Below are 24,142 nucleotides of genomic sequence, written 5' to 3'. Positions count from 1 at the left end.
ACAGGTGGAAATCACTATCAAGTTTCTGCTCAGTTATACTGGCTTAGCAAGTTGTTTACCTCACAGCTTTTCCACTCAGTAACTACTATCATGGACTTAAATATTAATATAGAGTCAGTTTCCTTGTTCTTTTTGTATGTATAGTCATTAAAAGTCACGTGGTTAATTGAAGGGAACTTTTATGTGAAACTTGCGATTTTGTATATATCTTCTGAACAATATACTTTCAGGATTCATATAACTTGGTTTCTTATGAAATTATTTTTTACTCTTCCCATCTTGATTCAAATATTTACGTGTGTTCACTTATGAACTAAGTTCTCGGAAGAATAACGCTTCACTTCCAACAGATTTCTATCAGAGAGAGAACAAACACCTTTCAGCAATTATGACACTTTATTATTGCTAAGCGAAATTTTCAGGTAGCCGTGTAAGTTCACTTTACTGTGGAACTTTTTGCTATCAGTTTAGCTCAGATCTTTTCAGTTTAGTGGGTGTTGTAGAATACCGAGAACAAACACTTTTGCATCGCACGAATTACACCTATAAGAGGGATAGCGAGTAGCTGCATGAGATCTGTTGTAAGGGCAATGGTTTCCTTTTTGACTTGCGTTGGCTTATGTTAAACCCCCTTTAATTAGTCCTTTTCGCCTTGAGGAAGTCCACTGTTGCTACGAAATCGAAAATAAACACATTGCGTTTGTTCAGTCATGGGTCAGATTCAGTATATTGGGTATTGTTCGAGGACACTGGAAAAAAGGGATCATGATCTCTTATGAATTCACAGGTTGAAGTATAAAACAGTGATTGGTTTTCAACTTTTATTGGCTACTGACCAGTTTCAACCCCATAGTCGTGCCAACTTCCACATGTGAATGGCCATATGTCTAGACCGTACATGAAGTCAAAAATAAAATATTGGAAAGAATTTCGTGCAATGTTGCAGAAAGCTTTGTCGAACCATTGCATACTGAGAGAAATTATTGAACATTTTTTCATCTTAGTGCTATTTATCTGATATCAAGATATCGCTGTTAGTTTCCGCGGAAATTAAAAGCGACGAGAAGCTCTCGGGTAAAATCAGCCAATAGCAAGTGAAAGTATTAGATAAAGTTACAGCTTCTTCGGAGACAAACCTTCATATGCACAGTATTTGTAAGGGACTCTACAAAACAGCAACTAAAAGCGAGCAATGTAATTAATTCATGCACAGCTTTCTCCAGGTTCATTCAAGAACGCAGGGGTCCATACAAGTTATTAGGTAGATACCAGATGATACCTTGGAAGCACATGCTTTAATCTGTGGTCGCAAGGGGTGATACCTACAATATAAACCAGATGACCTAAGACACCGCGCACATATTTCATTGTGGACTGATCTGGTGTTTGTGTTCGCCGAAGAGTTGAACATTTTGGAGAGAGTAGTGAGTGACGCTAGAAGAATGTTCGTGGGCTTTATTCTTCTGGGAGATTACTGCTCCTTTACTTAGAAACTATGACAGAATGGGCTGGCCACATACATTAAATATCTGGGAATATGCGCACTGAGTTATTTAAGGTGTAATGACGAAATAAAATTAATCGCAGGAGAGGCGAACGCCAGACTGCGATTCATTGGAAGAACCCTCAAGGCGTGTTGTTCATCGAGGAATGAGGTGGCTTACAAAATCGTCGATCGACCGGTACTTGAATTTGGTTCGTCAGTCTGGGACGCGTGCCATGAAAGACCGATAGAGCAAATAATACTGAAAAAAAGTAAAACATTAGTGCGTTTAGTCTCCAGTTTGTTTACTAAACGTCACCGAGATGTTCAGCAGGCGGCAGTGTAGACGTTGCAAGACAGGCGTTGCTAATAATGGTGTGGTTTATTCTCATAATTCCGAGGGCGTACGTTCTTAGAAGAGCCGCCAACATATTACTTCCTCCTCCGTACATACCGCGAAAAATGTGAAGATAAAAATAGAGAAATTCGCGTCCGTGAATCCTTTTTCCCGTGCGCCACTCGCCATTGGAACGGGAAAGAGAGCATGGGACACTAGAACACAAACTACTCTTCGCCACACATCATACGGTGGCTTATGGAGTATAGATGTAGATTTGTTTTGTGTAGACATTTGCAATGTTCTCTATTACTTCCATATACGAATAAACTACAGCAGCTGCAACTCGCAGATGTCCAAATGATGCCAAGGCAGAATCTGTTCTCATCACTTATCACAACCCTTCACACCATTCATCCCTGCAGGTAGGTGTTTCGCTACTACACTATAGCGGGTTTTGTGGCGACGAATTGTAAGGTGAAGCCTGGAAAGCGTCAAACTTATTTATTGTCAAGCTTCCAAGGTTGCTGACGGTCGTGGGCATACACTGGACGAACATAATTTTCTCTTCGATTGGCCATCGATAACGTTTGGGTGCAAACCTGTCTAGTTGATGACATTTGGTAGGCTTACGGGTATGATGACACAGCGATTAGTACCTTGAACCATCGAGCAGTCTCCGCCACGCAACACATGCATTGTAAGTAGTCACAAGTTTCCAATGATGCTTAAATGAAAATATGTATTGTGCTCTGTAATATGATACTGTTCAAATGGCTCTGAGCACTATGGGATTTAACATCTGAGTTCATCAGTCTCCTAGAACCTAGAATTACTTAAACCTAACTAACTTAAAGACATCGCACACATCCATGCCCGAAGCAGGATTCGAACCTGAGACTGTAGCCGTCGCGCGGTTCCAGACTGAAGCGCCTAGAACCGCTCGGCCACACTGGTCGGCTATGATACTGTAAGAGATGTTCGTTGTGTTCGCTGTTTCATGGTTCGAGTGTGAGGCATGGCAGTAGCAGAAGGACCAATTTTCCCTCATCGAGCTGCCCTCTTTGCTGGTCAACGTTGCCGGAAAACGACGGCCGGTTTCCAAGGAAGACCTCCCGAAGCGACTCGCCAGACACTAAGTCAGTAACTGAAACAAATGAAGTAAATAGTTCTAAACTGTAATGAAATAAAGTATTAACCAGTTCTTGTTCATAAGAACAAATAAGAACACCGTGAATTCATTGCCCCAGGAAGGGGAAACTTTATTGACACATTCCTGGGGTCAGATACATCACATGATCACACTGACAGAACCACAGGCACATAGACACAGGCAACAGAGCATGCACAATGTCGGCACTAGTACAGTGTATATCCACCTTTCGCAGCAATGCAGGCTGCTATTCTCCCATGGAGACGATCGTAGAGATGCTGGATGTAGTCCTGTGGAACGGCTTGCCATGCCATTTCCACCTGGCGCCTCAGTTGGACCAGCGTTCGTGCTGGACGTGCAGACCGCGTGAGACGACGCTTCATCCAGTCCCAAACATGCTCAATGGGGGACAGATCCGGAGATCTTGCTGGCCAGGGTAGTTGACTTACACCTTCTAGAGAACGTTGGGTGGCACGGGATACATGCGGACGTGCATTGTCCTGTTGGAACAGCAAGTTCCCTTGCCGGTCTAGGAATGGTAGAACGATGGGTTCGATGACGGTTTGGATGTACCGTGCACTATTCAGTGTCCCCTCGACGATCACCAGTGGTGTACGGCCAGTGTAGGAGATCGCTCCCCACACCATGATGCCAGGTGTTGGCCCTGTGTGCCTCGGTCGTATGCAGTCCTGATTGTGGCGCTCACCTGCACGGCGCCAAACACGCATACGACCATCATTGGCACCAAGGCAGAAGCGACTCTCATCGTTGAAGACGACACGTCTCCATTCGTCCCTCCATTCACGCCTGTCGCGACACCACTGGAGGCGGGCTGCACGATGTTGGGGCGTGAGCGGAAGACGGCCTAACGGTGTGCGGGACCGTAGCCCAGCTTCATGGAGACGGTTGCGAATGGTCCTCGCCGATACCCCAGGAGCAACAGTGTCCCTAATTTGCTGGGAAGTGGCAGTGCGGTCCCCTACGGCACTGCGTAGGATCCTACGGTCTTGGCGTGCATCCGTGCGTCGCTGCGGTCCGGTCCCAGGTCGACGGGCACGTGCACCTTCCGCCGACCACTGGCGACAACATCGATGTACTGTGGAGACCTCACGCCCCACGTGTTGAGCAATTCGGCGGTACGTCCACCCGGCCTCTCGCATGCCCACTATACGCCCTCGCTCAAAGTCCGTCAACTGCACATACGGTTCACGTCCACGCTGTCGCGGCATGCTACCAGTGTTAAAGACTGCGATGGAGCTCCGTATGCCACGGCAAACTGTCTGACACTGACGGCGGCGGTGCACAAATGCTGCGCAGCTAGCGCCATTCGACGGCCAACACCGCGGTTCCTGGTGTGTCCGCTGTGCCGTGCGTGTGATCATTGCTTGTACAGCCCTCTCGCAGTGTCCGGAGCAAGTATGGTGGGTCTGACACACCGGTGTCAATGTGTTCTTTTTTCCATTTCCAGGAGTGTATTTAACCACGAGCAGGTGAAAATCCGTGCATATGAGTTATTAATGTGGCAATAATACTGCAGTTTAACTGTTACTGTAATAAAATTCTTAACAGAAAAAATTGTTAACTACTGACGACGCCTTTGGCACAATTGTTTTATGAATCTCCATTGCAGGATGAGATGTTAGGTATTTTACTTCTGATGAAAGTGTATTTAGATATACCAAAACTGTGGTCAAGAATGTTAATAAATATATATGCTGCAACTGTTTTGGCTGTCATCATTTACCGTGATTAAAAGGAAAACATAAAAATTCTGAATATTTTTGAAAATTTACGTGAAGATTGATTTGTGACTGAGTGATTTGAAAAGCCTGTTGTGTGTCAACGAAATAAAGTTTCTGGGCGTTGAAGTTCCATTTATTACGCAACTCCATCTCAGATACACGGAAGTAGCATCTCTGATTTATTGAATCTAGATGTTACAGATTTGTGAACTTCATTGCAAGGCAGGTTGAACGAAAGCGAGTTTTTTGAAAGCTTTTCAAGACTCTTTTGAAGTGAATAATTATAAAGTAAACGTAGAAATCACTTTTCGAGTGACAGTTCATAATTACAAGACACAGACAATTTTTGTCACGATCGCGAATCGCGTACCAATATCCCCGAAATTTATGTTACGCCCTACTGTAAGAAGGGTACCGTATTTAAGGAAGACTAGGATTAATAATATTTAGAATTAAAGTATTCCCTATGGCAGATGGCGCAGACTAACTGAGCTCGTGATTAGTGAATTAATTACGGACTTTCCGACAATAAATACTGATAGAGCAGGAATAATTTACGGTGTATTCTCCACATCAGTATATGTGGATACTATACCAACAAGATATCATCAAGACCATGACATGGGGAGTTTATAAATACTATCAATAACAGTATTGGTTAAAAACAGTCTTGGTTGCAATTTTAGCTTTTTATTTTTCAACTACGCGTTTCGCCTTATTTAGGCATCTTCAGGTTGATCTTAATTTGGTATTTCTTAGAACGATACTTTAGACAGTGTAGCCAAAGGGCATCGTAGAATACATCAGGCCAACATCTCCTTCGTTAAACACAGTAAAATCTTTTCTAGATGGATAACAACAAGCTTACGCCTTCGACGATCAACCGCCAACAATGAACGTGCAAATTTATTAAAATTTATCTTCGGAACTATTCGGTGGTCTGCGTCTGTGGAAAGAATTTCACATTACCACAAAAGCATACATTATAAGACACGTGGCACATTTCGTTGTCCAGTAAAAAGCCACTGACAGATTGAGGGATCTTAACTGCATCTGCTCACTCCAAATGCTGCAGTAAGTGAAGTAGAACATCAAACACATGATGATGGAAGGAAATAGAGAGAGGTCCCAACGGGACCGCTGAGCTTAGTGTCCTCTTTCGACTAAGCTAGCACCATGGCCTGTGTGACATTCTCTGCATATGTCGTCGCCAAGAGTTACGGAATTTTAAGCTGGTCACGTATAGTGATCAAGAATATTATACCCACAACCTTTCCCCGGCTTTCCGTCCAATACCAATGAAAGTTTCTTCCACCAACGAAATTCAAACCACCTGTCTTCGAGTCGCTCCTCACCGTAATGTTCCAACGTAAAAAGGTTCCATCTGATTTCTGCCTGTTTTGCCAAGTATGGCGTTCGTTACTGACATGAATAGTAGCCACGAATCCATTTTCATGAGTTTTTATCCCTACTGTAACATACCGATGATGCATGTGACAAAGGCTGACATGTGCTGTAGAAGCTCACGTCGTTTTTATTGTTTATATTAATGCTGACTACTGCTGTGTTTTCAGCACCTGTGATCCCTTGAATACGACCAATGTTCGAAGTTGTAACAGGGGATATTGTAATAAATAGTGCAGCTGATGGCGAATATGAAGTCGTTTGAAAATTATTAATACTTCTTCTTTTACACAAGAATAATGTCTGTTATAATTGTCAGAGCAGTGAGTGTTAGAGTGTAACTAACAGGCGTTAAATTAATTGAGTTTAGTGAGATTTAAGGGAATAAATTCAGTTCCCTGTTTTTCTAAATTTGGAATTCATTATTCCGTGTTGAGAGACCGGAACCGACCAAAGCGTTTTTCCTGATGAAATTCCATGTGGTATTTAGCTTACGTTCGTTATGCGATGGGGCACAAATGTTAAAATGCTGGGTGTTGCTTATGCCTGTAAAGAGTGACGCAGATCTCGGTTTGCTGATTTCAGCATTTCGGTGATCCGCAAAACTACTGTCCATATCACTGCCAACTGTAGTAAAATCGTATAACATATCTTGAGCTTAAAAGTAACAAGATTCCTCGAACAAAATGAGCGCATTTTCGCTACACAGCGTTGATACCGAAAACATTATGGGTGGGTATGAGTTCAGATATGGGAAGATTAATGGGAGATAGGAAGAGACTGTGGACAGCAACATACCACACACTACGCAATTTCTATGAGCGCTGTCTAGGTTATGAAGTCACAAAACATGAAGCCAAAACATGTGTTTATACATTATGTATGCGCATGAATATCCACCAAAATGCGTTAGTCGAACAGCAGTTTCAGATATTGCCATTTTCACTAGAAGAGTAGCGGGGTCTCACATAGACTTCTACCCAAAACGCAAAAATACATAACGGACAGCAGACGCTGGTTCGTTGGTTTTGTTGGTTGATTTGAGGTGAGGGACCAAGCAGCGAGATCATTGGCCCCATCGGATTAGGGAAGGATGGGGAAGGAAGTCACCCGTGGATTTTCAGATGAACCATACTGTCATTTGCCTGAAGTGATTTAGGTAAATCACGGAAAACATAAATCAGAATGGCCGGACCCGGCTTTAAACCGCCGTCCTCTCGAATGCGAGCCCAGTGTGCTAGCCACTGCGCCACCTCGCTCGGTTCACTGCAGAAGCACAGAAGAAATTTTCCCAGCTCTTCGTAGACCAACCACATGCCCAACATAGCATGCTGGCGTTTCTGAATCTCCTACTTCGTCAATAGTAATGCACGTCACCACTTCACTTGTATTTAAAGTCCTACACCCGCAGCGAAGCAAGAAAAACTGGCCTGATTTTACCCGTGTTTCATGAACATTAAGGTGAAGCCAGCCTGTCAACTCCAAAGAGGTATGCATATATACACATACATCAATGCTCTAATGTGTAACAAGCATCTTTGCATGAACATGGACTGGAATGATGGATGTTTTGGGTAGCTCTTCGGACTAGCAGCTGGCCAGACAAATTACATTTCCCACGAAGGCAATAAAATACTTTAGACTTACATTATCTGATAAAATGCATACGGACACCTGTTAGTGGACATTAACAAGGGTGATCCACCAATCGCCAGTCTTGTGGTACTTTTTCAGTGAGGTGTCTGAGTGACTAAAGAAGGTAGTGATGTTGACAAAGCAGACGTTCTAACACATCTTAAAAGTTTTCCATTGCGTCCAGGTCAGGACTCTGCAGAGCCCCATGTATTTCAGGAACCTTGTTGTTGGCAAACTAATACCTCGCAGGTGATACTTTATGGCAGAGTGCATTGTGATGCTGATACAAACAGTTATCGTCTCAGAACTGTTCCTCTACTGTACACAATACACATTGCTGTAAAATTTATTCACATTCTTCCATATTTAGCGTTTTCTTAATAGGAACAGGGGGACGACACACTAACCATGACAAACACTCCCAAACAGTAACGCCATGTCCTTAGTACTTCACTGTTAGCACTAGACATAGGGAGTGATTCATCATACCTAATCATTCGTTTCCTGCGGCGTCACTCTTTACACAGTCTCTAGCGTTCTTTATCATTGACTACAGAAATATGTGGCTGATGAGGAGTTGCTAGACCATAGTGTCCCATCCCTGGTAACTACATACGCGTAGTGATTTGTGCTAGCTGGACTGCTGGAAGCATATTGGATCTCATTAGTGATTCGTTTTCTTGAGTTCAAGCGATTTCTTACGATCAACGTCCACAGCGCACAACGGTCCCCTATCTGTCAGTACATGAGGTGTAACCGATCTCGGTTTAACTGTGGTTGTTCCTTCGCAATTCCATTTCATAATCACATCACATCACAATCAGTCGTCTTGCGCAGCTTTAGGAGGGATGAAACGAAATAGTTATTCCAATGACTAGTCCGAATCCTAAGTCGCTGAGTCTTCCCATTGTTACTGCTTCTCTATTGACAACCCAGTACCCCGCCTCCTGGTATAGCCCGCGCACGATACGGTGGCCGATGTGCGGAGACCAACTTTCGTCCAAAGCGCTGGGCCAGTTCATTCGTTTGTTCGGAAGAGAAGGCCGACAGTGTCTGAAACCTTTCCGCCGGTCGGTGATGACAGAATCGAGGCACACGTCCTACAATCTTTCTCAAAAGATTTTACGCAAACTATTCGGTAAAAAAATTCATAACTGCTTTATTTATAGCTTTACATGTCAGATTCATGATGGTGTGCCCACCATTTCGTTAAAGGTCATAGGTAGTGTGATATTTACTTGGAGGTTAGACACTGCCCGAAATTCGAAAAAGTTTGTAATGAAAAATAGATGTAGCTTTGATTTTGCGTTTGGTGCATATTACACAATATGTTGCAGCATACGGAACTTAGCTAACATTTTGAACTTCTGTTTAGACTTGGCTGGAGGTCTCAATCTGTGACCAATTTCGAGAAAATTTATCTCACGTAGCACACTCATTTGCGATCGCGTTGTGCCAGCGATAAAGCTAGAGTGAAATATTTACAACATTGCTCGTATGGCATAAACAATTTGAAATATCAAAATGCGATTTTGGCAAATAATAGCATACAAAGAGGAGCGTATTTTATGATATGGTTATTATGCAAAACTTCATTATCTACCGTGTTATTCCACTAACTATAGACTTTTCTGATGAAAGACTACAATTTTTAAGGGCCATTGATAGCTCGTGGAACGAGAAATGCTAGGGGTTTGGAAGAACATAAGTGAATACGTTGTTGTTGTTGTTGTCTTCAGTCCTGAGACTGGTTTGATGCAGTTCTCCATGCTACTGTATACTGTGGAAGTTTCTTCATCTCCCAGCACTTACTGCAACCTACATCCTTCTGAATCTGCTTATTGTATTCATCTCTTGGTCTCCCTCTACGATTTTTACCCACCACGCTGCCCTCCAATGCTAAATTTGTGATCCCTTGATGCCTCAGAACATGTCCTACCAACCGGTCCCTTCTCCTTGTCAAGTTGTGCCACAAACTCCTCTTCTCCCCAATTCTATTCAATACCTCCTCATTAGTTACGTGATCTACCCGTCTAATCTTCAGCATTCTTCTGTAGCACCACATTTCAAAAGCTTCTATTCTCTTCTTGTCCAAACTATTTATCGTCCATGTTTCACTTCCATACATGGCTACACTCCATACAAATACTTTCAGAAACGACTTCCTGACACTTGAATCTATACTCGATGTTAACAAATTTCTCTTCTTCAGAAACGCTTTCCTTGCCATTGCCAATCTACATTTTATGTCCTCTCTACTTCGACAATCATCAGTTATTTTGCTTCCCAAATAGCAAAACTCCTTTTACCTTTAAGTGTCTCATTTCCTAATCTAATTCTCTCAGCATTACCAGACTTAATTCGACTACATTCCATTATCCTCGTTTTGCTTTTGTTGATGTTCATCTTATATCCTCCTTTCAGGACACTGTCCATTCCGTTCAATTGCTCTTCCAAGTCCTTTGCTGTCTCTGACAGAATTACAATGTCATCGGCGAACCCCAACATTTTTATTTCTTCTCCATGGATTTTAATACCTACTCCGAATTTTTCTTTTGTTTCCTTTACTGCTTGCTCAATATACAGATTGAATAACATCTGGGAGAGACTACAACCCTGTCTCACTCCCTTCCCAACCACTGCCATCTAGTTTCTGTACAAATTGTAAATAGCCTTTCGCTCCCTGTATTTTACCCCTGCCATCTTTAGAATTTGAAAGAGAGTATTCCAGTCAACATTGTCGAAAGCTTCCTTTAAGTCTACAAATGCTAGAAACGTAGGTTTGCCTTTCCTTAATCTATTTTCTAAGATAAGTCGTAGGGTCAGTATTGCCTGACGTGTTCCAACATTTCTGCGGAATCCAAACAGATCTTCCCCGAGGTCGGCTTCTACCAGTTTTTCCATTCTTCTGTAAAGAATTCGCGTTAGTATTTTGCAGCAGAAACTTATTAAACTGGTAGTTCGGTAATTTTCACATCTGTCAACACCTGCTTTCTTTGGGATTAGAATTATTATGTTCTTCTTGAAGTCTGAGGGAATTTCGCCTGTTTCATAAATCGTGCTCACCAGATGGTAGAGTTTTGTTAGGACTGGCTCTCCCAAGGCTGTCAGTAGTTCTAATGGAATATTGTCTACTCCTGGAACCTTGTTTCGACTCAGGTCTTTCAGTGCTCTGTCAAACTCTCTATTATATCTCCCATTTCATCTCCATCTACATCCTCTTCCGGCCGGCCGGAGTGGCCGAGCGGTAATTTTCACATCTGTCAACACCTGCTTTCTTTGGGATTAGAATTATTATGTTCTTCTTGAAGTCTGAGGGAATTTCGCCTGTTACATAAATCGTGCTCACCAGATGGTAGAGTTTTGTTAGGACTGGCTCTCCCAAGGCTGTCAGTAGTTCTAATGGAATATTGTCTACTCCTGGAACCTTGTTTCGACTCAGGTCTTTCAGTGCTCTGTCAAACTCTCTATTGTATCTCCCATTTCATCTCCATCTACATCCTCTTCCGGCCGGCCGGAGTTGCCGAGCGGTTAAAGGCGCTACAGTCTGGAACCGCACGACCGCTACGGTCGCAGGTTCGAATCCTGCCTCGGGCATGGATGTGTGTGATGTCCTTAGGTTAGTTAGGTTTAAGTAGTTCTAAGTTCTAGGGGACTTATGACCGCAGCAGTTGAGTCCCATAGTGCTCAGAGCCATTTGAACCCATCCTCTTCAATTTCCATAATATTGACCTCAAGTACATCGCCCTTGTATAGACCCTCTATATACTCCTTCCACCTTTCTGCTTTCCCTTCTTTGCTTAGAACTGGGTTTCCATCTCAGCTCTTGATATTCATACAAGTGGTTCTGTTTTCTCCAAAGGTCTCTTTAATTTTCCTGTAGCCAGTATCTATCTTACCCCTAGTGAGATAAGCCTCTACATCCTTACATTTGTCCTCTAGCCATCCCTGCTTAGCCATTTTGCACTTCCTGTCAATCTCATTTTTGAGACGTTTGTATTCCTTTTTGCCTGGTTCATTTACTGCATTTTTATATTTTCTCCTTTCATCAATTAAATTCAATATTTCTTCTGTTACCCAAGGATTTCTACTAGCCCTTGTCTTTTTACCTACTTGATCCTCTGCCGCCTTCACTACTTCATCCCTCAGAGCTACCCATTCTTCTTCAACTGTATTTCTTTCCCCCATTCCTGTCAATTGTTCCCTTATGCTTTCCCTGAAACTCTGTACAACCTCTGGTTTAGTCAGTTTTTCCAGGTCCCATCTCCTTAAATTCACACCTTTTTGCAGTTTTTTCAGTTTTAATTTACAGGTCATAACCAATAGATTGTGGTCAGAGTCCACATCTGCCCCTGGAAATGTCTTACAATTTAAAACCTGGTTCCTAAATCTGTCTTACCATTATATAATCTATCTGATACCTTCTAGTATCTCCAAGATTCTTCCATGCATACAACCTTCTTTCATGATTCTTGAACCAAGTGTTAGCTGTGATTAAGTTATGCTCTGTTCAAAATTCTACCAGACGGCTTCCTCTTTCATTTCTCTCCCCAAATCCATACTCGCCTAGTATGTTTCCTTCTCTCCCTTTTCCTACTCTCGAATTCCAGTCACCCATGACTATTAAATTTTCGTCTCCCTTCACTACCTGAATAATTTCTTTTATCTCATCATACATTTCATCAATTTCTTCATCATCTTAAGAGCCAGTTGGCATATGAACTTGTACTACTGTAGTAGGCATGGGCTTAGTGTCTGTCTTGGCCACAATAATGCGTTCACTATGCTGTTTGTAGTAGCTTACCCGCACTCCTATTTTTTTATTCATTGTTACACCTACTCCTGCATTACCCCTATTTGATTTTGTATTTATAACCCTGTATTTACCTGACCAAAAGTCTTGTTCCTCCTGCCACCGAACTTCACTAATTCCCACTATATCAGTCAATCACTCAGACTGTTGCCCCTGCCACTACTGAAAAGGCTTCTGCCCCTCTTCAGGAATCACACGTTTGTCTGGCCTCTCAACAGATACCCCTCCGCTGTGGTTGCACCTACAGTACGGCCATCTGCATCGCTGAGGCACGCAAGCCTACCCACCAACGGCAAGGTCCATGGTTCATGGGTTAGGGTGAAGACATTAAACGTTTATTTTGTACCGAGAAAACTCTTTTTCGTAAGCTACTGACCTTAGTTTTCCTCGATTCCTCACTTAGTAAACCGCTTTTCCAGAATTCTTTCGCAGCTGCGTCTGCACAACATGTTAGTGAGGTGAGACTGTACATCCGGCCGCTGTGGCCGAGAGGTTTTAGGCGCTGCAGTCCGGAACCGCACTGTTGCTATGGTCGTATGTTCGAATCCTGCCTCAGGCATGGATGTGTGTGATGTATTTGGGCTAGTTAGGTTTAAGTAGTTCTAAGTTCTAGGCGACTGATAGTAGTGGGACAAATATCGCGTCAGCTCACGCTGCATTGTTGCCAAATTTAATCAAGATGGCGGCGATGACGTCACCCAAAATGGCGGCATGTAGAATTGGCAACATCGCATGAAGTCATCAAATATGGGGGATTATGGCGGGAAAATAGGCCAATTGTGCTACGTCTACTAACGTAACCTCCAGAAAAAATGGCAGTAATTTTGATTTTTGGCGGAAAATATACCAATTGTGCGATGTCCACCAACCTAAGCCTCCAGGGGAAAAAATGGCGGGACGTTTGAATTCCAGCATGATAATGCATGCTAAAACCGTACTTATCTTTATTATTATTATTGATTATCATTCATTAACATTCATTATCATTTATTATTATTTATTATCATTTATTATTATTTATTATTACTGAACTGCCTCCACTTGAAAATTCCCTCCAAAATCAAATTCCAACACGATAATGGCTGCAAAACCTTACATTTGTTTATTATTATTCATTAATATTCATTAACAATCATTATCATTCATTGTCATTTATTATCATTCATTATCATTTATTATCATTCATTACCATTATTTATTATTATTACTATTTATTATTATAGGCCTACCACCACTAGAAAATGGCGCCAAATTCAAATTCCAACACGACAATGTCTCGAAAACTGTACTTCTATTTATTATTATCATTTATTATTTATTCAAGATGTCCGATTTTCTCGGTAAGCAAGCCATTTTCCTTGCATCCATAACAAAAATCTATCACAAATTCAAATCCCAACACCATAATTGATGACACATAAGAACTTTCTCCGTCACTTATCTTTTTTCACTGGTAGCTTATCATAATCGTGTCAAATAATAAACTGCTCTTATAGTAACGTAAGTCATGTCCTTTGATTTTGCAGGGGGAAGAGACTGAAGACTTTATTTCAAGCAGTGCGGTCATCACTTGTTCTCCAACACAGTCAGCACACACATCTTTGATATCACAGTGCAGTCACCACGACGTCTGCGCTCCAACTGAATTAGTTCAGATCCTCGCCACCCCCTGGCCAGCACGCGAAGACACTGCCGACGCCTGCACGTTAGGCGGCTGCCTGCGCTGGACTGGCGGTACGCTGGGGGCGAGCCCAGCGATCGCTCCCACAACATGTTTACGCTGGACACGCTGGAACTTGCCGAGTTTGACATCAGAGCGGCCCCTTGTCCGCTCACCACGTGTATTCGCCGCCTCCGCACGTTTCCCGCCAAAATTGTTTTCTCGGAGCTGAATCACACAACGGTCGGCTGTTCCCTGCCACACTTTTGGCGCCAAAGTTGTTTTCCTGGGCAAGTTCAAACCTGTTGATGCCGACCGCTCACCATCCACCACGTGTCCCTGTGCGAGCGAGAACGCAGTGCTACACTTTTGGCAGCAAACTTTGCTCGACAGTGGAATCCAACACGACTATATAACAGCACGTTTGGTCTGCACTAGAACGCTTGCTAATTGACTCTCTCTCGCACGCGCGTAATGCGTAATAACTGTACAATCGCTGCGCCGCCACCCCGCTTACGTCACACACCCTCCATACACGTGACGGACATAGTCTTCTATAAATACCTAAGTACTTAATTCCATTTCGTTTTTTAATCATATTAAATAATTCAATATACAATTTCATATACGTATGCAAAGGTGTTCAACTACCTAATTTCAACTACTTTTCGAGGACCAGACAGCCACCTCTTCCTAGGAACCAGCGCCGAGTTTGAATTCTGGCAGTAAAGAAAGGTCACTTCTGCATTCTCTACCAACGTAACAAAATTGTTGTAAATAAAGGGCACTTGTACTAACCTCAGCAACCCGACCGCCACGTCCTCCTAGGAACCAGCGCCAAGTTTGAAATCTGCCATTAAACAAAACTCACTGGCGCTTCTGCCACCAACCTAAGACAATTGTTGCAAACCAAGCTCATCACCGCTAAACTGAGCCATCAGCACTCAGCCGCTTCGTACACGTTTAGGGTAAAAGGACTCAACCTGCACTAGGCCCATGGATGGTGGAACCAATTTACTTTATTTAGGAATGGAGTATATGTATCACACCGACATGTTCCACACCATACAGACCTGCAAAACACTCCTACATAACTCATTTATAATGTTCTAGACACACGCTTCCTAATTGTAAACAGTTAAAAATAACTCATAGCCCAGCCTACAGAAATGCGAACCGCTCGTAATAATGCAAAACGTTTACGTCCAAATAGCCAAACAACTGCTAATTTTCGGAAATAATTTCAGTCCATAGGCTGATGGAAGGAGGAACGAGTGTACTTTATATTTATTTGGGGTATATCTTTTTGAAACTTTTACTTCTCATAGGTTTCGATGTGTAAGGCTGACCTAAGGCAGTTTCTGAACTCCAGTAGTGCACTACACTTTGCAACACAACCACACCCATCAAGATATTCATTCCAATCCACACCTGTATTCCACAGCTCGTGGTCGTGCGGTAGCGTTCTCGCTTCCCGCGCCCGGGTTCCCGGGTTCGATTCCCGGCGGGGTCAGGGATTTTCTCTGCCTCGTGATGACTGGGTGTTGTGTGATGTCCTTAGGTTGGTTAGGTTTAAGTAGTTCTAAGTTCTAGGGGACTTATGACCATAGCTGTTAAGTCCCATAGTGCTCAGAGCCATTTTGAACCACACCTGTAACTCCTCTACACATAAATTTGTCCAGTTATTTGCCTACTCACTCACATTCTGACCAGATTGCCGTTATTGCGCAAAAACAGCTCTGACTGCACTGTGCTGCTCGGGGAAGTAAGGAAGGACTGCACTCTATTTATTTCAAGCCCTTTTATTTAGTAGAGGAGTATATTTGTCACAAAACACCAGCACAGATCCGACTGTGGTCATCTTACACAGGCCACAAATATGTAAACAACTCCTAATTTTACCACACAATAGCAAACAGCTCTTAAATAATGCAGTACACAATATCCGCAGACGAGCTCTGTACTCTTAAACTATCCAAATAAAGCACAGCACAGTGCACAGACATGCTCGCAAAATAGTGCAACAGACGCGCCCAAACACCCCCAGTTGCGAAACCGACGAAAAGTCTCTGCTCGGTCCCCTCCCCGCCCCCCCCCTCCCCACCCCAACATGACCACTACATTCGCATTCGCGCGTAACACCGGCGAAATTGATATCGCCTATGCACCTTAGATTACGCTCCAAGGCAGGCGGGAGAGAGGGTTCCAGAGCCTCCACCAAGTTGTTACCGCGCTGGCTCGTGACAGCCGACCAGAAAGGGCAATTCACGCGCCATAATCTCTGGAAAAGCGTACTTCTAATTTATTATTATTATCATTTACTATTATTTATTAGCATTTATTATGATTTATTATTATTTATTCAAGATGGTCGATTTTTGCGGCAAGGGAATCAATTCTCTTACATCCATAACAAAAAATTCTCACAAATTCAAATAAAAACACGATAATCTGTCACACCTACGAAAAAAAAAAGAGATCAATTGGGGCCATGTGCACTAAGCTAAGTCCACCTCATCCTATGAAGTTTGAATTTTTCGCCCTCACTTATTTTTTCACTCCTAAGCTATGAAAATCGCGTCTAATAGTAATAAAGTTCACTTTTACTGACGTAAGTCACCTCCTGTGAATTCGTGGGAAAAGGACTGAAGTACCGTCATCACTTGTTCCCCAATAGAGTTAGTACACATCTTAGATCGCAGTCCAGCCGCCACGCGGCCCCCAGTCCAACTGAATTAGTTCGTATGGTCGCCACCGGCAAGCCGCGGTCGCCTCACATGACGGCCGTCAGTTGCGCCCGCTGCCCCTCCAGCGGCCCTCCCACTTCACACCCTACTGCCGCCGACTCGCGTCACAGGCCTGCGCTGGTCCAGCGATGTAAACATGTTTTCGTGGACAGTGGAGTCCACCCCCACCGACCAGTTGGCGCCAGAGCTGTTCGCTGCACAGGTTGGAACCTGCCGATTTCATAACGGTCCGTCGGTTAATCCAGCACCTGGTTGACAAAGAATGCCCTGCCGCACGATTGACGCCAAAGTTTGCACGAGAGTGGAATCCGCCATGACGTCACACAGGTGGTCCTGCACATGTGCTCGCCACGACGTCCCTTGCTAAGTTAATTGATCAACCGACTCTCATTATTCAATCCACATTCTGCACTTACCTAATCGAAGATCGTCGCGAAAACACACGCCAGTACACGTGAGCCTCGCGCGCACCGAGCTTAGTACCTCCTCAAGTGAATGTAACAAAGTTCCCATGACTACTTAATTAAATTGATCAATTAATCTTCGATGCAGAAAACTGCCACGTCCACCTAGACCGGGAATCAATTCTCCACCAGTACCACGCCCACCTGGACTGGAAATGAAATAGTTAAAGTCCCTACCGACCACGACAGCCCCTTACCGACCCATGTTCGTCGGCTAGCATGTGTACTGCCGTTTACTAACGTGCACCAACCTACATTAACGTATATCACATTTTTTCTATACAAATAAGCCAAGTTTGAATTCTGATGGTCAGTTCGAGTTTCGCTACCAACACAAGAAAATTGTGGCAAACGAAGCCACTAACCTAAGTTACCTGTGATGATTCAAAATCGTCTGCTTTGCCTCTCTCACACACCACGAGCGCGAGACCGCCCACGTCACAGTCTGGACCTTTATACTCGCGTCGGACATACTCGTCTGTAAATATTCTAGCTAAACTATGACCCGAATACTGTTGTTCAATCCACACGGTCTAGGACATGGCCAGAGCAAGCCCCCAGTACCTAAGCCGAGAACATCGCTCGCCCCACCTTTGCTTAATCGCTGAGAGACGGAGATATGCTGCAATCACATCCCTCGCACTCTCGTAGTTACTTGCCTCAGCAATTCGATCTAACAAAACCTCTAAGTGGAAAAAATAATTACCAACTCTCTCATATTCTATATCGTCCCACAAATACTTAACCCACATTTTATTTAGGCATCGAGTATATCTATCACTCTCAAACAATTAACACTCGCCCTGACGGACCTGGTGTTATGTTTTACAGTACGGTTTTCCAGAGATTATGGCGCGTGAATTGCTCTTTCTGGTCGGCTATCACGAGCGAGCGCGGAAGCAACTTGGGTAGAGGCTCTGGAACCCTCTCTCCCGCCTGCCTTGGAACGTAATCTAAGGTCCATAGGCAATATCAGTTTCCCCGGTGTTAGGCGCGAATGCGACTGTGTTGTGATCATGTTGGGGTGGGGTGTGTGTGTGGGGGGGGGGGGGGGGGGATCGAGCAGAGACTTTTCGTCAGTTTGGCAGCTGGGGGTGTTTGGGCGCGTCTGTTGCACTATTTTGCGAGCATGTCTGTGCACTGTGCTGTGCTTTATTTGGATAGTTTAAGAGTACTGAGCTCGTCTGCGGATATTGTGTACTGCATTATTTAAGAGCTGTTTGCTATTGTGTGGTAAAATTAGGAGTTGTTTACGTATTTGTGGCCTATGTCAGATGACCACAAAAATGGTTCACAAGGCTCTGAGCACTATGGGACTTAACATTTGAGGTCATCAGTCCCCTAGAATTTACAACTACTTAAACCTAACTAACCTAAGGACATCACAAACATCCGTGCCCGAGGCAGGATTCGACTGAAGCGCCTAGAGCCACTCGGCCACTGCAGCTGGCTCAGATGACCACAGTCGGATCTGTGCGGGTGTTTTGTGACAAATGTACTCCTCTACTAAATAAAAGGGCTTGAAATAAATAGAGTGCAGACCTTCCTTACTTCCCCGAGCAGCACAGCGCAGTCTGAGCTGTTTTTGCGCAATAACGGCAATCTGGTCAGAATGTGAGTGAGTAGACAAGTAATTGGACAAATTTATCTGTAGAGCAGTTTGTAAGTAGGCTGTTTATGTTTTTATATTGGTAACGCCACGTAACGCTCTGTATGAAAATCACTGGCTGTGCTGCGTGCAGTCTGTAGCTAGTTTGCATTGTTGTCTGCTGGATGTTAACAGAGCATAGCGTTGCGCAGTTGGAGGTGAGCCGCCACCAGTGGTGGATGTGGGGAGAGGAATGGCGGAGTTTTGTAATTTGTAAGACTGGATGTCATGAACTGCTATATACATTATGACATTTGAACACTATTGAGGTAAATACATTGTTCTCTATCAAAATCTTTCATTTGCTAACTATGCCTATCAGTAGTTAGTGCCTTCCGTAGTTTGAATCTTTCATTTAGCTGGCAGTAGTGGCGCTCGCTGTATTGCAGTAGTTCGAGTAACCAAGATTTTTGTGAGGTAAGTGATTTGTGAAAGGTATAGTTTAATGTTAGTCAGGGCCATTCTTTTGTAGGGACTGGCCGGCCGCGGTGGTCATGCGGTTCTAGGCGCTGCAGTCCGGAACCGCGGGACTGCTACGGTCGCAGGTTCGAATCCTGCCTCGGGCATGGATGTGTGTGATGTCCTTAGGTTAGTTAGGTTTAAGTAGTTCTAAGTTCTAGGGGACTGATGACCTAAGGTGTTAAGTCCCATAGTGCTCAGAGCCATTTGAGCCATTTTGTAGGGATTATTGAAAGTCAGATTGGGTTGCGCTAAAAAATATTGTGTGTCAGTTTAAGCACAGTCATGTATAATTGTTCTAAGGGGACGTTTCATATGGCGACCCACATTGCCTTATATTAGTTGTAATATTGCAACTGCTTTGCTAATTTACATATTTTCCATTTTTTTGTCATTGCTGTTTGTGTTAATTTGTTACGTGCTGCTGCATTGCCTCGTGCCTTAGTTTATGCATCTGAGCTCATTAGATTTAAGTTAGCTTAAGAGGGGGTAGACTATATAAGAAACTGACTATGGACAATAGGGAAAGAATGCATTGAGAAGTTATATGAAAAAGATATAGGCCAAAATGAGTACTGTACACTGAGAAATAATTATTTTGAAAGAAATATGAATAGAATACAGAAAGCAGGTATAGATAGGACTTTTTGGGAATAATGATGAATGAAGAGAGATCTCCAAGAAGTAAAGAAAGTTTTGTTGGCAAAATACTGCAGTAAAACAAACACTGTCCTTTCCTTTTGTATTATTCCGCTATATGTTTGTGTACCCTTGTGTATTTGTGTTCATTCTGTCTTTATGTGTTTATCTGATACGATTTATGTTGTAGAATTTTTCTAATAATCAGCTACATTCACTATGATGAGGAATACTGTTATCCTCAAATATAATTTGCATTAATAATATGTTATTTACTTTGTAAAGATGTTTAGACATTATTTATCTGTTCTGTTTTGTTGCTCATGTGTGAAGTTGATGTTTCAAAAGTTATTCTGATCTTTTATGTAGGTACTCATAATTCCTGTAACACTGATGTATAAGTTATTTCGATTCTTTTCTAAAGCCTGTACTACAAATGTTATGTGTATTGTTATGTTCTTTAATGATGTATTTTGTACCTTTGTAATTGTATTCTTATGTTATAAAATTGTACTTGACACCAGTTCATCATATTATTAACTTGTAAGTTCCATTTCACTGCACACGTTTCTGTTGGTCATAGTATATGGACAATATGTGAGAAGTAGGGACTGATAGTGTTTGCATGTGTGTTAATAATTCAGCAAGGGACTAGATAACAGCATTGCTGATTCTAAGGACAATTCCAAAAACTTTGTGGGTGCACAAGTGGTGGTTATGAACTTGCTATATTATCCGCAAGACTCTTCAGTAGTGAATGTGCACCTGCACAGTCACAACAGATGGCTGCTGGCCATCTCTACAAGGACTACAGTGGGCCTGCATCTTTGATGACCCACTAATACCATTATTTCTACAAGGACTACAGTGGGTCTACACCTTTGCTGACTCACCAACACCATTATTTCTACAAGGACTGCAGTGGGTCTGCACCTCTGGCGGCCCACCAATACCGTAATCTCTACGAGGACTACAGTGGGTCTGCATCTTTGATGACCCACCAATACCATTATTTCTACGAGGACTGCAGTGGGTCTGCACCTCTGGTGGCGCACCAATACCACAATCTCTACCAGAACTACAGTGGGTCTACTCTGTGATGACCTACCTACCAATATTCTTCAAAACTTCGACTGATTCTGCGGTGGGTTTGTTCTGTTGTGGCGCATTACCTGTCTGCATGTCGAGAGTCAGCACTGTCTTTCCGTTGGGAGGACAACACTACTTCTTCAAGACTGCATGGAAATCCACTACTTCCATGTGCATTTTCTTTTACTGCTCAGACTTTGAGAAAAGAAACAGCAGTTTTACTGTGATGAATGATCGTGACTGTCTTTATGGACTGTGAGAAAATTTTAGCTTTTGACCAACAATGTATCAATAAGTGTGCGCATTTTCTACCTTTGTTATTGTAATTATGAAAATTTTTTTCAAATCTGTATTGGCCAGTGCCCAAAACAATTTGTAAAATTTTTTGTGGGGAGCATGGGGGCTATGTAAGTAGGCTGATTAGGTTTTTGTATTGGTAACGCCACGTAGCGCTCTGTATGAAAATCACTGGCTGTGCTGTGTGCAGTCTGTGGCTAGTTTGCATTGTTGTCTGCCATTGTAGTGTTGGGCAGCTGGATGTTAACAGCGCGTAGCGTTGCGCAGTTGGAGGTAAGCCGCCAGCAGTGGTGGATGTGGGGAGAGAAATGGCGGAGTTTTGAAATTTGAAAGACTGGATGTCATGAACTGCTATATACATTATGACCTTTGAACACTATTGAGGTAAATACATTGTTTGTTCTCTATCAAAATCTTTCATTTGCTTACTATGCCTATCGGTAGTTAGTGCCTTCCGTAGTTTGAATCTTTCATTTAGCTGGCAGTAGTGGCGCTCGCTGTATTGCAGTAGTTCGAGTAACCAAGATTTGTGAAAGGTATAGTTTAATGTTAGTCAGGGCCATTCTTTTGTAGCGATTATTGAAAGTCAGACTGCGTTGCGCTAAAAAATATTGTGTGTCAGTTTAAGCACAGTCATGTATAATTGTTCTAAGGGGACGTTTCAAGTTACAGGTCTGGATTGGAATGAATGCACTACTGGAGTTCAGAAACTGCCTTAGGTCAGCCTTACATATCGAAACCTATGAGAAGTAAAAGTTTCAAAAAGATATGCCCCAAATAAATAAAGTACCTTCGATCCTCCTTCCATCAACCTATGGACTGAAATTATTTCCGAAAATTAGCAGTTGTTTGGCTGTTTGGACATAAACGTTTTGAATTATTTACGAGCGGTTCGCATGTCTGTAGGCTGAGCTATGAGTTATTTTTAACTGTTTACAATTAGCAAGCGTGTGTCTATAACATTATAAATGAGTTATGTAGGAGTGTTTTGCAGGTCTGTATGGTGTGGAACTTGTCGGTGTGATACATATACTCCATTCCTAAATAAAGTAAATTGGTTCCACCATCCATGGGCCTAGTACAGGTTGAGTCCTTTTTCCCGAAAAAGTGGCCGTGTGGTTCTAGGCGCTACAGTCTGGACCCGAGCGACCACTCTGGTCGCAGGTTCTAATCCTGCCTCGGGCATGGATGTGTGTGATGTCCTTAGGTTAGTTAGGTTTACTTACTTCTGAGTTCTAGGCGACTGATGACCTCAGAAGTTAAGTCGCATAGTGCTCAGAGCCATTTGAACCATTTTGAAGCGGCTGAGTGCTGGTGGCTCAGTTTAGCGGTGATGAGCTTGGTTTGCAACAATTGTCTTAGGTTGGTGGCAGAAGCGCCAGTGAGCTTTGTTTAATGGCAGATTTCAAACTTGGCGCTGGTTCCTAGGAGGAAGTGGTGGTCGGGTGGCTGAAGTTAGTACAAGTGCCCTTTATTTACAACAATTTTGTTAGGTTGGTAGAGAAAGCAGAAGTGACCTTTTTTTACTGCCAGAATTCAAACTCGGCGCTGGTTCCTAGGAAGAGGTGGCTGTCTGGTCCTCGAAAAGTAGTTGAAATTAGGTAGTTGAACACCTTTGCATACGTATATGAAAGTGTAAATTGAATTATTTAATATGATTAAACAACGAAATGGAATTAAGTACTTAGGTATTTACAGAACCGTCGCGTGTATGGAGTGTATGTGACGTGAGCGGGGTGGCGGCTCAGCGATTGTACAGTTATTAGGCGCGCGCGAGAGAGAGTCAATTAGCGAGCGTTCTAATGCGGACCACACGTGCTGTTATATAGTCATGGCGGGTTCCACTGTCGAGCAAACTTTGCTGCCAAAAGTGTAGCACTGCGTTCTCGCTCGCACAGGGACACGTGGTGGACGGTGAGCGGTCGGCATCGACAGGTTTGAACGTTCCCAGGAAAACAACTTTAGCGCCAAAAGTGTGGCAGGGAACAGCCGACCGTTGTGTGATTCAGCTCTGAGGCAACAATTTTGGCGGGAAACGTGCGGAGGCGACGAATACACGTGGTGAGCGGACAAGGGGCCACAGTGACGTCAAACTCGGCAAGTTCCAGCGAGTCCAGCGAAGACATGTTTACGACGTGGGAGCGATCGTTGGGCTCGCCCCCAGCGTACCGCCAGTCCAGTGCGGGTGGCCGCCTCACGTGACAGGCGTAGGCAGTGTCCGCGCACTGGCCAGGGGGTGGCAAGGATCTGAACTAATTCAGTTGGAGCGCGGACGTCATGGTGACTGCACTGCGATATCAAAGATGTGTGTGCTGACTGTGTTGGAGAACAAGTGATGACCGCACTGCTTGAAATAAAGTCTTCAGTCCCTTCCCCCCTGCAAAATCAAAGGACGTGACTTACGTTACTATAAGAGCAGTTTATTATTTGACGCGATTATGATAGGCTACCAGTGAAAAAAGATAAGTGACGGAGAAAGTTCTTATGTGTGATCAATTATGGTGTTCGGATTTGAACTTGTGATAGATTTTTGTTATGGATTTAAGGAAAATGGCTTTCTTGCCGAGAAAAT

Source organism: Schistocerca cancellata, chromosome 8 (genome assembly GCF_023864275.1).
Source record: "Schistocerca cancellata isolate TAMUIC-IGC-003103 chromosome 8, iqSchCanc2.1, whole genome shotgun sequence".
NCBI lineage: Eukaryota > Metazoa > Arthropoda > Insecta > Orthoptera > Acrididae > Schistocerca > Schistocerca cancellata.
Note: the sequence above shows the minus strand (reverse complement) of the source record.